Consider the following 15,337-nt stretch of genomic DNA (forward strand, 5'->3'; position numbering starts at 1 on the left):
CCAGACCCATCTCTGGGTGTTTTTGCTTTATAACCTTCATTCTTCCCAATTTCCTTTTTCTGAGTTTGTGTTTTAGTAAACAATAATGCAATAAAAGAGTTCTCTGATGTTAATGATGTATATGCATTGCTCAATAGCAAGGGCTTTTTAAAATTAATTAATAAGTTAGCAGAAAAAGTGAGTTAATTGCTGCAGCAGGAGGCTAGTGAGTCTGTAGGAGTTTTGGACTTACCCAGAAAATTGATGAATTGTGAGCAGCAGAAATAAAGTTTCATTATGCTGCCCTACATAGGTGCTTCAGATCTGATTCCAGGGAGTGCCCACTGGACAGAATGTACCTCGTTTTGTTCCAGAAGCTTTTTTCTCTCTAAAAGGCAATTCTCTGGGCTTAAAGGAGCGGTTCAGAATGCAGCTCCCATTTTTTATGTGTTTGTTCAGTGCCTCATGTTTGTGTAGAGCCTGTGTCCCTAAGACCCACACCCTCCATTTTCACAGCCTCTTCCTTTTGGTGCTTGTTTTGGCATCTTTCACCAGACTCCTGCCAACGCTTTGTCACAAGTTTCTGATCCAGGTCACGTATGGCTGAGTGTTATTTTTAGTTCTGTGCAATGAATCCCATGGGCCTACAATCTTCTTTACTTCATTGAATGTCACCTCCATTGCTTATCTCATTGTGTGTGCCTTCCTTACTGATACAGAAATAAGGATGCAATACACAAATTCCTTTTCCATCTGAAGCTACCTTTCTGACACCCCATGGAAACGAGTTTCTGAGAACCTGTCTGCACTGAGGGAGGGAGTGTGGTAGAAGGAGCTGTCCTTTGTATCCCTGAGGCAAAGCTGTGAAGGGTGATGTTCTCTAACCAAGTAAATGAAGCTCTTGATAGGCTGGAGATTTCTTCTTGAAAATTTCTTGAATCTTTTCAAGAAGAAGATTGCTATTCAAAGGTTTGGTGCTGCAGCTTAAGACCTTGGGAGTACAGCATTTCTCAGAAGAACTGAGGCAACTAGACAGGGGCTTTAATTGTCTTGAATGTGTATTTCTCTTGGATTTAATAGGATGTGTATTTTATGTTCGCCGAATGCTAATTTTTTAGATAAACATTTATTGCTGTTTAACAGCTTTGTAATAGATATGTGAGTATCTAAGAGATGCGTAACATAGCTGTTATTTCTTAATAAATGTATTTTAGGTAATCAATGAGTACTTAATGTGCAATTACTGTCTTATTAAATCTAAATTGAATGTGTGGTTTAGGAAATGAAGAGCTGGCTTCTCCAGTCACATATGTCTGCATGTTTGGCTGCAGATGCTATAAAGCTAAGTTTACCAACAGTGACTGGCTGGGAAATTAGCGTTTTAAAAATTTACTTCATTTCCCTGCTGAAGTTTGCCATGAGTTTCTGGACCTGTACTTGACTCCTAGTGGGAGTTTGATTAAATGTTCTGGGTGGTCAGATGCAAAGTGCAACTTTGCTGGTGGAATGAGAAATTCCAATGTGATGGTTAAGGGGCAGCCTTGCATTGCTGTGGGTGTGAATCTAAGGCTGGAAATGCTTTCAGTAGGAATGACAATCTATTCAAACACAAACCACCTGGAAAAACAGCTGGCCCCTGTTCACCAAAGACAGCTCCTGCTTTCTCTGGGTAGTGCTTTTTTAAAGATGCTCCTGGTAAACAGTGGTAGAAAGGTGAAAAAGGCTAAGAGATTTGTAAGTTTGTTTTATAAATTGAAGGGGTTTTTTCTTATGTTTAAAAACTGGAGCAAGCATGAGGTGTTTACTTCTACCAGAATTCTCCTAAAAAGCTCATTTGCAAACCAAAAGCTGCTGACAGATTTTGTCAAGGACTGTTGTGAGCTATGGATGGAGTCTTAAGACTCCAGTCAGGAGAGCTGGACTGTGAGTTCATCCTGCTCTAAAGTAAGGTGCCTCACCATGTCAGAAGAGGGGGATTTAGCATCCTTATCTCTGCTTAGGTTGCAGAGGCTCCAGGTCTCAGTGCAGTGAATGGCTAGTGAGGTACACTATAAAATTCATGAGCAGTACTCTACAATGACTAGAAAGGTAGGGCTGCCTTGTTCCAAGATATATGACTGTTTTGGTTAATGACTCCTCTCTGACTGTATTGTGCTTATCTTCTTTTTCTGAACCATCTCCCTATTAATTCTGGTTTCATAATTAGGTGCTGCCAATTTTTATATGTTCAGATTAAAGCTCTCATGTAGTGTAGTATCACTTTTGACCTTTTAAATGACCTCTTTTAACAATTTGGCAGTGAATGAGTACACAGTAATGAGTTTACTGTGCCACTTTCTTAGTGCTCAACTTCATTTGATGCACTGTGGCATAGTCAAGAAGGCCAATTATTTTTGAAATCACGCTAATTAGTAAGAAGGCCATGGCCTTATGGCTACTGAGCTGAGTCAGGTGCTGTCCCTCCCTCATCACTCCATGCGCTGCCCTCTTGCTGGAGATGAGATGTGTATCATGAATACTGGGCTAAACACATTACTCCTAGAATCACACTGAGGTCATGAGAGTGAATGAGGTGAGGTGAATGTGTTCTGTTATGTTTCCAGATGACAAAGGTTCATTAATAAAATTCAGCAGAGGAGGATAGTGACATTGTAAACACCTGCACGTCACTGAGTAATGACACAGCTGCTTGTCTAGCTAGACAAAGGTCTGTAACTCCTGCAATAGCTAAATGTGGAAGACCCTTGTGATTCAAGAAAAACTTCTAGAATGATAGAACTGGGATTTTTTAAATGGATGATTTTGATCCTAAGCAGAAATAGTTTGATTTGGATCATGTATAATTGAGACTCTTCACCAGTTTCTAAACTTTATGGACTTCTCAATACTTAAGTTGTTCTTGGAGCCATCTCTTAGTTAGATCAGGTTAGCGTGGTTGTTATAGAAGTATCTCAGAAAATAAAATGCTTTTTTTTTAGCTTCCACTATATGTAGAGCAGTCAATGGGCAGAATTTGAAAGTCTGAGAGTGACTAGCTATCACATTTCAAAGCCATAAAACATCCCAAACTATTGGAAGGAAAGTCAGTTTTTCTTAACCTGTTTGCAAACAAGGATCGAAGTGAACCACATTTCTGAGGAATGTTCTGTTTGACCTTTTGAAATCCTGCCTTGCATATCTCAACAGAGAATATGCCCTCTGTGGGTAAACCGCCCACAGGATCATCCTTCTCCTTGTGGGATTTACAGTAAACCAAGGCAAGACAATGCTGGTATAAAGGCAAAAATCCTGAGTCCCAGAGACAGTACTATGACTTTCCTGTCACCTGAGGTGGCATAACTTGAGCTGTAAGGGTAAGAAAAAACCTAGTCTAGGCTGTGGTAGTCTGAAATGTTTCCTCTTTTTAATCCTTCCAAGAAAAGGTGCACAAGGACACGCGTGTGTGTTGCCAAAATAAGCTGAGATAGGCCTGGCCCATTTCCTGTCATAGACTGGAAGAGTCTTACAAAAAGGAAAACGTCTGCAGTTGCACTAAGAGAGCACATCTTTCATTGCTGCTGTTAAGGACTATTGCAGTTGTTCTAGAGAGACTATTACAGTCTACTAAAATTGTTGTGGATAATGTGAATTTCTTAATGAAAATGCGTGTTTTTTTCGGTCTGTCTAGAGCCTATGCAGTTGCTACAAGTTTTAACTCAGCTTAATTTGTCACGGCTATCCCTTGTATTTGTAAAGCTCAGTTGCTTTTCTTGGCAAGGTGTAACCTGGCTGGTGGTAACGTATTCTGCCACTCCCACTGGGATGGCACATCTGTACATGGATCCATTGCTATGGATGTTATGTAAGTACAGCCTGTCTACTGAGTGGGGGTAGCTGCTTTCAAATGCTCTGAGAAAGTTACATGGATCAGCTTTTTCCTTGTTGCCTTCTGTGGGATATTTTGGGTACTCTGTATGATTAACCAGCTATGCCAGTCCTATGTCATTGCTTTATAACGGGTTGTGTAGCGCACATGTGATTTAAAAAAAAAAAAATCTAGTGGACTTGTACAGTGACAGTTGTTTTAAAATATTACTGCTGAATGTATCTTTCCTTCTGCTTCATTGTTTCCTTTTTGTTCACACTTTATAGTTTATAGAGTTTGGAATGTTATTTGCAAGTGTTATGCTGCTAATATAGTTTTCTCACATTTTCCATTACTGTTCCAGTCTATGAAAGTGAGGTGAAAGAAATGCAATTTTTGTTAAAGATTAAATAAAATGAATTTAATTCGCATTTATTATTTACAGGCATGCTTTTCATTAGCAGTTGCAGATGGATAGAAGGTGTTCAGTCCATTGGACTCAGGAAGGACATATTGTCTCAGATAGTGTTCCATGTGGCTCTGCCAGTTGGGAGAATGTGTCAGCAGTTCTGTGGGCATGTGGGCAACCTGTGCCTGCTCAGCCCTGAAATCACTCTACCATGGAAGTATCCAGCAGGAAAGGAGCTCTGCAAAGATCATGTCATCTCCATAACTCCAGTTTAGAATGTTCTTCCAGCATCTTCTTCAAACTCTCTATTGGATGATTCTGTACTTTTGTTATTCCCACCGTAGAGCGCCCCTGTAGCTTTCTTGAGATACGGTGTTTCTGTTACTGCTTTCTGCCTTAGGCAACTTAGTGGAGTCTAACAGCCTCACACTTCTTCACAGCAGGAGGTGGCAGCCTCTGCAGTTCCTGCCCTCTCTTATGACCAGGCAAGCCTCTGAGAGAGTGAGGCAGAGCTGTTGGTGTCAGTCAGCCTCCAGAAAGGAGCAGTGAAGAGACCTCTATTCCTGCAGCTTGCTGCCTGCTTGGGGTAGCATGGACTCCTTGTCCTGATTTTCCTTCTTGCCCTGTGCTGGGCATGAGGCCCCTGTCCTTTCCAGCAGTCAGTCATAATGTGAGCAAGGCAGAGCAGAGGAACAAACATGGCCTTGTTTTCTTTTAGTCCAGTGTGTGAATAAGAAAAAAATCTCTGACAGTCTAGTTCTGAGCTACTATTGTTAGGCAAGTGCTCAGAAATGCATCAAGGCTCTACAGCAGACAAGTCCAACTCATGGTACCTACAGTAAGGATGATGTTTCAATTCATATTCATGTGTGTTTTATGTACAATAAAGGTCCAAAGTGAAACAGTAACCCAGAGTGGGTTACTGGTTCAGTCTTATCCCTTGTTCTAGATTCCTCCTGAGCTGAAGTTTCATGACCTAGAAGTTACATTGCTCAAAACCTCTCATCGTTCCAGCTCCAAACTGTGACTTTAGTTTTGTGGTGTATGTTATACCTTGATGCAGCAGTCAGGAGATAAAACAGATGCTTCTTAGGACATACTGAAATGTAAATGAACAGGAGTATGGGGGGGTAGAGGGGTATCTAAGTTCTTCCCTCTTTAAATTTTTATTATTTCCCATCCAAGCTTACTGTTTTTGTTTAATCTTGCCATTCCTTTTCTTCTTCATTGTGTGCTCTTGTTCTTAGGGATATGCAAACTTTATTAGTCAGCTCAGCTTTCAAGCTCTGTGCGCTTTTGTGTTTGAGAATTGGGAATCAGGTACTTTTACAGTTAGCCTAAGGGGAGAGCTGGGCAGGAGGAGCCTTTATGAATAATCAGGGTTGACATCTCCAACGTTGTTCCTTCATTATAAATATTGTTAAAGGAGCTGTGACCACCATGGGCTCAAACAGAACAGAGCATGGAGGGGAAGAAAAAGACAGCCTTTGATATCTGCTCTTTACTAGTTATCACTCCACTGATGACACTGACATTGACAGGTCTCTTAGATTTGACTGCCTTTTTTTTGGAAAGTTTTTCTTCTATTAGCATAATTATTCTGTCTGTTGAAGACTGAGTTCATTGTGCAAATTGTAAAGGCTGGGAACAGTAGTTAATGTTGCTGCTTGTAAATTTTCTTAAATGTTGTATGCCTAATAGATGGGGAGAGCATTCTGATCACATCAACTGGTTTTGGCTGCTTTCCTTAACTGGATTTACTGAATACCCCTACCATTAATGAATCACGTGCTCGCCTTGAACTGTATTATCTATATGATTGGTTTGTTCCTCTCTTCCAAGTACACATTTTTTCACTAATATGAGAGTATGCAGTGCTATTTAAATAGGACTTTGCTTTAAGCTTTATTCTCTGTCTTTTTAACTTGATTGTGTAGGAAAACAGTTGCTCAAGCCTGGACTTTTTGAGGGTTTTTCCTTTTAGGAAACTAAAACATATTTTTGCTATCACAATCAGCTTCTCTACTGTATTAAATATTACTGAGAGGGAAAATTCTGTTTAGTGGGATGATTAGTTCTCCAAAGGGTTAGCAGAGCTTCATGGGACATGTAGCATAAATTTTCTATTCATAAAATACTTTGAAGTTTTAATGGGTATAAAAGTTAAAAATACAATCAAGTTATATATTCAGAACGATCTTGCTCTTGGAGTATAATACAGAATGTTTGCTAGTATGAGCACAGTACTTGCTTTATTAGACTCCTTTACTCCGGCACATTTTCCTTTTCTAAGTCACGGACAGATGGAATGCCTGCTGTAGTATTTGAAGTGCCCTAGGCACTTGTGCAGAAGAATATTTCTGCTCTACTCACCTACCCTCATCTGGTCTGGGTGTCTTCCTGGAAAAATGTCTGGAAAAATACTTCCATGGATGAACTTGGAATCTTCCTCCATGCTCAGCACTGCTGCCAGAGCATGAGCAGAGGAGGCAGAGAATGCTGAGGAGAGACTCTTTTTGAACTGAGCTGGGGAGGAGGCAAGGGGAGATAGAGATGCTGAGAACTTTTTGCTCCAGAACACCCTTTCAGATAACAGTATCTCTGCGTTGAGGGGTGGGAAAGGATGGGAAGGGAGTACACCACTTCTGAGGCAAATATTTCATCTGCCAGTCAGTATGATAATTACCGGGAAAGTGGTGCTGAACTGAAGTTCATATTTTGCAGTGCTTGGTTTATAGACTGGTTGGGAGTCTGTGGTTTTACCTCTAAACAGGCTCCATGAGGAGAATCAAGTCTCTCATGAGACAGTTGCTCAAATGCTCTTAGAAAGACCTGCTCTTACTCTGAAAAATGTTTTGAGATCTTTGTATTGGAAAGAAATGTCTTTTGATTGCACACAAGTGAGTGTTTTGCATTCTGACTGGGCATTTTTTACAGTTCCATGTATTTACATTTCCTTAGTCTTTTAAGTACTCTTGGAAAAGACAGAAGATAGCTCAGTACTTATTCAGAAATACACACGTGTATTTCAGGGTAAAAGGTACAGATCTGTGAATGTATGGCACATCCAGCACTAACTAGTGTAGTGTACAATGTTGTGCCATAAAACAAGCCTGACCATGAGAAGGGCAAGATGAATTACAGTTTTTTTCATAAGACTGGCACATACGGAAAAGTATTTTCCCCTTAAGGAAAATGGAACCACTGTCTGGGTTTTCATTTTGCACGTTGTTGAGAGGTTTTTGAGTGTAATGAGATCTCAGGAACTCTGTTAAGACTGAATGTGCTCCAGCTATACCCAGGTTATACCAGAGGAATTTTCTCTCTTATCCTTGCCTTGCAATACAATAGAGAGCCACACTTGCATTGCACAATTCCATGCTGGCTCTGTGTTTATGAGGATTGAAAAATGAGAGAAAATATAATAGGGACAAAAAGTGTAAGTCAAGCAACTTTAGTAAATAATTCTGGAGAATCAGGATAGCACTGTGAACCTGTGAAATATGTACATGTACAGTTTTCTTCCAGATTGTGTGCATGAACTTTCAGCAGTTTTGCTGACCTTTTCAGTTGTCCCAAGTCTGTGTCACCCCTTCAAGTTTTCATTTCCTCTTTTTATGGCACTTGCCCTGCCACAAGCAATGTGATGTTCAATAACTGCAGCTCTTTTATTTATTTGTATAGATGTTGGATTCTGTCCTGTAGATCCATGCAAGAAAGCACTTTATTTCAGTAATTTGAAGGCATCTAGTAGATTGTTAATACAGTATATATGGTAGAACATATTATGCACGTTTTCATTCTTTTTATTAGCTTTTTATGAAAAAATGCTTTTGACTTGATCAGAAGTTCTGCTTTTATGACCACTCTGTGGGAAGGCTGAGTATGGATTTGTTTTTAATAAAAATTATTCCACTGGGTAAATAAAATTATTTTATCAGATTATGAACAATTTTAATACATACTTTATGTTCCTTTCCAATGAGCAAAAGTCAAAATTGTGGTGATGTGTACAGAGGAGTAATGAGAGTCTTAGAGAAAAACAGGTATTTGCTTTTCTTCTAGTAAATCGCTGAAGGCAGCAGGACCCAGTTCAGATGTGTTTAAAGCTTGTTTACACAGTGTTCACTGTCTGTAGGTCCTGAATTTTTGCTTGAAAAATAATCTGAACGTGGATAAGAAGCTGGAAGTGGAATTTTATTTGGTTTTGGGTTTTGATTTAATCTTTATCAAGCTGTTTATTTATCTGTTGTATGATTCTGATTTAACTGCTGTCTTTTTTTTTCTTGGGGGTGTTGGAGGAGATACATAAAATGCACTGATGGCCTCACAATTCTTTTTGTATGAGAAAACAATTATAGAGGTGGGATCTTTGAGAGAATTTAGTAGCTCTTATGTCTTTATATCTTCTATATTCTCAGTTTTGAATTTATACAAAACCTTCCACCCCCTAAATGCTACAATTTTTTAATTGTGTGAGAATGAGTATTTGTGATATTTTCATTATTTCTGTTCTTATTGTCTGAAGATAACTGGATGAAAATGTAGGATTCATTAAAAAAATAGTGAGTTCTATGATTTGTTTTGAGCAAGGGAAAGTTTCTTGATATTTTAGTTTTTGAAGTGGTGGATTGTCTCGTGCACTTTAAAGGGAAAATCTCTAATGTGACTTATGGGTTGGATTTTCACCTAATTCCTTCCTATTCAGCAATGGATTTTTGCCTGTTCATTAGTTTGTATACTCGCACCCATGAATCTTAAGAGACCATGTAAAATGAAAAAAACACTTTATCCTGTTTCAGAGTTTAAAAAATACTTGCATTGCTTTATGAACCAGGATTTCTGGCTTGCCTTTTCCTGCGTCTGGATCTTATTTGCTGTGCTAAGGGTCTACAAAAGCAGTGGCAAACAGAGGTGTTTCGCCTTACTGCCTGCTTTTCTCTTCTGGCCTGAAGAATTTGCTGTATTGTCATTTATAAAACAGGGAGCTGTGACTAAGGGACCCGTTATATCGCAACTTGATAAACCTTTGTAAAGCAATGTGCTGTTGCGAGTAATGGCCTCCATTCATTATTAGCCCAGTTGATTTTCATTTACACTTGGCTCTAACAATTAGCTTGAGCAGGTGTGAAGGTGATGGAGGGCCAGGGACGCACAGAGGTCAGCCACTGCTCTGTGTGATAAATTAACCATTATTATCTGCAGTGAAAGTGGCTCTTTACGCTTGTCAGCAGCAAACAAAGGGACAACATATCTCACATGAAGTGGAATCAGGGCCACTACTGCAAGTGTGATGTGTTTGTAATTTTTGTCTGGTAAATAAAGGCAAATCCTTTTGAGGTGTCACACCTGTGTGTTTCACTTTAAGGAGGTAAACCTATCCTGTCTTACAGATGTATATATATAAATTTATGGATATTGAGTTTCAAAGCTGTAGTTAGTGGCATTTTATAGTAATGCATTCTAATCTGTATTAGAAACTAACCAGAAAACTATTAGTAAATGATTTAAAGCATGGATTTTTTCTGGCAGATTGTAATAAGGAAATTACCTGAGACTTCTGAATTTTAAATTCCTAAATTACTACTTCAAAAGCACTTGCCATTTTCTTTCTGCAGCACATTGGCTTTCCTCTAACATGTGTCTATATCTATCTTTCAAATGAGCTGTCATCTTCTCCAAATCTAAAATATGTCCTCTTCTAAAAGTTGTGGAATTTGAGAATAGTTCACATGTAAACTTCTCCCAAGCCCCCTATGGGATACTGATGAATTGCAGAAGCAGCAGAACTTGAGTTCTGTTTGGGCCTGGGTGTAGTATTGCTGCTTTACTCATAAGAATTTCTTGGTCAGCTGGACTGCCAATATTTTACCTGTCATGAGTAAGTTACAGAGAGTCTTCAGGTCTTGACCCTATGTGAAAATGAGAGAAAGTCTAGAAAGGAGGAGAGCCACTTCCCAATAAAATAGGGAGTGCAGTGAATATTTAAATTGTCTGTTCTGTCCAGCTCCCTTCACCCCCCTCATTTACTCTGTTCTTGGAAGGAAAGGTCTTACAGGATGAGTGCCTGAAGTTAAGCTTTCATTCTCTGGCTAGCACAAGAGTCTGCCAATTTGCAATGTTTAAAGTATGTGAGCTCCCTCCACAGCCTGTCTTACCAATTAACAAGAAGAATATACAGATTTTTGGATACTTTGTTATAACCACTGTTGTTCTTATGAGGAATTTTCAAAAAAAACTCTAGGGTTTTTTTTACCATTAGCTTTGGTTATCTGTGATGGGAGCAAACATTTCCTTGTTTTTTTGGTGGACGAGAGTTGCACCATCACTCCTGCTGGCACTTGCACTGGTTGCTCAGAGTCCTCAATGTTAGCTCAAGTACCAGTTCATACTCTTGATCCCATGGGCCGTGTTTTACTCTGAAATGGCATTTCATTTGCTATTGAGACTCTTTTGTTTCTCTCTAGAATCACGGTGAATTTTCTTTAAAAGCCTGTTTCCAAACATGACATACTTGCATAATCCATTTGCAGAACTTACAGAAGCACCGCAGATTTGGAATCCGAGTACTCTAGCTGATCGACCAGTCAAATGACTGTTTGACCTAAGCATCTTCTTTTCCAAAAAGTTAAGGAATTAGTAACCAATGTTATGGAAACTGAAATCAATGAAATATACTGAGGCCTGAGCAGGAAATTCTGTTATTAACCTTCCACTGTTCTTTGACAGGAAACCCCGAGGCCGCCTGTGCTGTCCAGGGTGGGGAGTCTGCAGAGCTGCTTCCTCTGCTGAGGTAAGGCCTCTCCAATGGCAACAGTTTCTTTTGTGCTCTGATTTTACTGCGTGAGATCACTGCTTCTTGGTCTTCTGGATGCAGTGAGGGTGTCTGCATCCCCCTGAAAATGCTGGTGTGACTGCCTTAGGAGCAGCCAGTGTTCCATGGGCTGACACACAGAGGTTTCATTGCAGAATGAAGGGCAATGCCCTCCCCAGAGGAAGCAAAATATTGTAAGTTCTGGGCTGCTGCTTATCAACGGGCGTGGGGAATAGACACATTTTTTTGTTTATTAGAAAAAGCAAAGCTCTTGCAACTAAGTGGCAGCAGTTTAGCCTTGCATAGAGTCTTGTTAGAAGTAAAGTATATGTTTAATCATTTGATTTGTCAAAAGGGAGGGTTGAACTCAGGGGAATAAATATAATACACATGGGTTTAATTACCATGGATGGGTAGGCAAAAACAAAGTATGCAAAACAGTACATTTACTCTTCACATATATGTCTATATACATATATAATTAGAGTTGGGAAGAAAATGCATTTTTTTCCTGCCACCCACACTTTCCTTGTTTTTTTATCAAAATAAATATTTTGATAGAAAAACATGCACCAACTCTACCATATATAGTAATTACTTGTCACAGACAAAGATTAAAAAAGAAGAAAACTTTGAAGTTAAACTCAAAGCAAAGAAAGCTAATTTTACTCATTAGAAATACATAAAACTCTAATTGGGAAGGGCACAAAAAGAAACACAAACATTTGCTGCATGGTAGAGGAATAAGGATACTGTAGATAAACACAGCTCTGGAGTTTCAGTTGGTGGCTTTATAGCATATCTTTGACACACAGAGATCAGGGACATACAAAGATACTTTCAGTAATTTGTCCAAGGCTATGTTGTAAATCATTGTCAAGGGGGTTAATACTTTGAGGTTTCTACTCTTAGGAAGGCCCGAAAGTAGCTGTCCTGTCTGTTGTGTCTTCCACAAAAGGTAGCAGGGTGGGGGGTGATTTTTTTTTTTTTTTTTTTTTTTTTTTTTTTTTTTTTTTGAGAAACTTGTGAAGATTGAATAAAAATGTAATTTTTGTCTGAGGTATAAATGAGAAGGAGTGTTGCTGCACAAATTAGGGAAGTTAATAAATATGTGATGTGAAGTTAGATGTGTTTGCTCTCTTGAGACATTGTTCAAATAGGGAAAGGTGAACAAAAAACTACTAAAATGTACTTTTTTCTTTGATCTATATTTATAAGAACCATTTTTTTCAGTTAACCCATGCAAACTCAATGAATCTTAACAGCCTGCTATGGCTGAAGATTTATCCTCTTCCCAATATCTTTGCACAGGAAGCATTAGTTTAGGAAGTTTATGATTTGGAGAAGATATATAAGTTAGACTGGGCATGATGCCAAATTTGGTCTGCTACAGATTCATCACAAGCTAACAATGTAAAGAGGGCACAGATCACTAATGCTCAGTGATGTATAAACCTTTAAAAGTTCAGCTCAGGTACCACTCCTGGAGCTTGAAGCCATTTCTAAATCTCTGTATTCTGGCCTGAAGTCAGAAGAAAATATGGTGGGGTTTGCTGGGTGTCTTGTATCTTTGCTGAAGAAAAGTCAGGAATAAAACCACATGGAAAGAAAAAGGATTGGATCAGGTGCACTGTGCAAGTTTGCTTTGTTGGTTCTAACTTGTCATGCTGAAGTGAATTTTACTGAGTGGATTTTATTCAGTCTGAAATGTCAGAAGTTACTTAGGTCTGGTTAATGTCATGGGGCAAAGATTTCCTTCTAAAACAAGATGTGATGTGAGCTGGAATACCTTTCCATGGAAGAGCCTTACCTGTACTTCAAGTTGCGTTACAGGCAAATGTGAGTAAACACAGTGTACGTTCCTGGGGGAGGCAGACAATGATGGTGATAATTTCATCTCAATATTCAGAGTCTGTATTCTAATCTGCGAGATTTTAGCATGTTACCTCTAATGAATCCAAACAACGTATTTTTAAGTTCAACAAATGTTGAGACCTTGCCTGGAGGAAGGGTTGCACATACCGGTGGCAGGCAGGAAAGTACCCCAGAACTTTGGCAGATGGCTCTCAGAGTTGACTGGTTGTGTGAGTTTTGTGCTTCTGTTCTTATTTTAATGGATGTGATTTAAAATGAGAAAAGTTTGGATTATTTTTATGAAGTTTATTTATAAATTACAAATGTTGAAAATGACTGTATATTATTGAGAAGCGAATTGTATTTGTTCAATTAAGAAATCAAGCTCCCGTTTCCATATCTAACCTTGAATGAGCTGATTACATTATGCTGCTGTGAAGAAATACTTTTTACTGTTGGCATTTTTAAAGCTGAGACAAAAGGTGTTGTGTGTTCTTTCCTCTGCACTAGAGAAGGAAAGTGCAAAAGCACAAATGCTGTAGGCAAAAACTAACTTTCCCTGGAGCTGGAGCAAGTTCTGCCCTAGAAAGCAGAAAGAATAAATTTTACCTTGTTTTGAAACATGAACTAGAAAAGAAAATGCATAAGGACACTGATAGTTATTCTGAAACCATCTGTTAATGATGCAGCATTTAAAATACTCAGAGGTTTTATTGCACTAAGAAGACAGAATTTCTTTTTTTCCTGAAATTATCAGATTTGATAATTATCAGATGTGCTGAATTCATAATTAGTCTTTTCCCCCCTTCTTTTCCCCTATTTATGTAAGTTTTGAGGGAATTAATCGTGTCTCCCTTTCAGGAACTTATTAAGGCAAATTTATAGCTTTAAGTACATGAACAGCATCAGCTGGCAGTTACCTGAATCTCTCAAGTCTGCCACATGCTGAAATTCCATAAAGGATTGCATCATTGCAGTGATGTAAAGGAAATCCCTTGGTTTCCTTTTCTTTGGGTATCTAAATATTCTAGTTCAAGGTCTGCTGCTTTAAAGTTTTTTAGCAATCATTCTTAAAGATGCAAACTGCTTTTAAATTGCTTCGGTGGTATATGCACTCTCTGATTACATATATTTCATAATACATTTATATTTATACACTGCAAATTGTTTTATATGCTCTTGTATGAACTATGCATATTTTTCCTGATGCTTTTAGGCCAAATTGAGGTTTGCTGCATCTCTGAAAGTTTATTTTTAAACTGAGGTGTTTTTTTCATTTTTCCCACTTAAGCAAAATTCTATTGCTGCAAAGTAAAAATTCTATTGCTGTAAAGTAATTGTATGAGTGAGTGCCCCTGCTTAAGTGAACAGTTTATGGTTACTGTATTAAGGCGAACATTTCAACTTGGCTAACACAACCACTGAATAAACACATATTGATATTATAGAACAAAATAATATATTAGTGCATTGCTCATTTGTGCTCTGATAGTCACCCTGATACTATTAGTCATGCGGGGAGTGACAAACACAATTACACTCGAGTGCTAATAGAGTGGAAGGGCAAAACTGCCTGACCTCGGCGTCCTGGGTCGATTTAAATGTTTGATGTCTCATTGAATTAGTATCACAGTGTGAAAGACAAAGCTCAAACTAATGGAAATGAGCCTGGACATGCAATACTGCTGATTGGGCTGACATAATTAGAATAATATTCTTCACACAGCTAATAACAAGCAGAAGAAATAAATAACCAAGAGATAACTTAATGACTGCATGCTAAAATGCTCCTTTGAATATGCTAAGGTTAGCATTTTCTATTTACTTACGGAGCACTGAGGGAATTTTTCCTCCACGTAATCATTAGCTGTGGTGATCAGCTCTACACTGGTCACTAAGGCCATATGAAACTATGCAGGTTGACCCAACTTTTCCCCCTCAACATCATTATTTAGCCCTCGGGGCATTGTTACTAATATCTGCCTCCCCAGAAAACCTGCCTGATCCCTCACAAAAAGAGAGAAGAAAAAGGAGGAAAAAGAAAAAGCTGACACATGATGGATTCATAAATATATAGCTTTGTATCCTCTTATGCCCTTGATCTCTGAGGTACAGGGTCATAAAGCATGGGTAAGTGTACAGGGCTTTTGAAGACTGTACATTTCCGTGGGCATGAAGTGGGATTTTGATGTGTTTGATACAAAACACCAGACAGTTTTTTAGAATGTTTTTTACTTTATCTTTGTCAATCTCTTATGTACTTTCTCAGCTTGAGGTAAGGTGATGTAGAAACAGCCTAAGGAAAGATGTAGGTGGGACAGAAGTCTAGAAGACGACTTGACATTGCTCCTCTTAGGTTCAGCCTAAACCTCCTTCTTCATCATTTGTTCCTGATCACAATATGTGCACCAGAAATCCAGTCTAACACCTATAAATA

The 15,337-nt window shown here is 38.7% G+C and overlaps 1 long non-coding RNA gene across 3 annotated transcripts in view; it reads left to right on the forward strand.

Moving 5' to 3' along the window:
* LOC120758980 (uncharacterized) overlaps window positions 1-15,337 on the forward strand; it is a 133,518-nt gene that overhangs the window by 18,210 nt on the left and 99,971 nt on the right. For all 3 annotated transcript variants that reach the window (XR_009208309.1, XR_005703083.1, XR_005703082.2), the window contains exon 2: window positions 10,962-11,025. This is a non-coding gene — a long non-coding RNA (uncharacterized LOC120758980). The remainder of the gene's footprint in view (window positions 1-10,961; window positions 11,026-15,337) is intronic.

The sequence above is a fragment of the Hirundo rustica genome, chromosome 13 (assembly GCF_015227805.2).
Source record: "Hirundo rustica isolate bHirRus1 chromosome 13, bHirRus1.pri.v3, whole genome shotgun sequence".
NCBI classification, from domain to species: domain Eukaryota; kingdom Metazoa; phylum Chordata; class Aves; order Passeriformes; family Hirundinidae; genus Hirundo; species Hirundo rustica.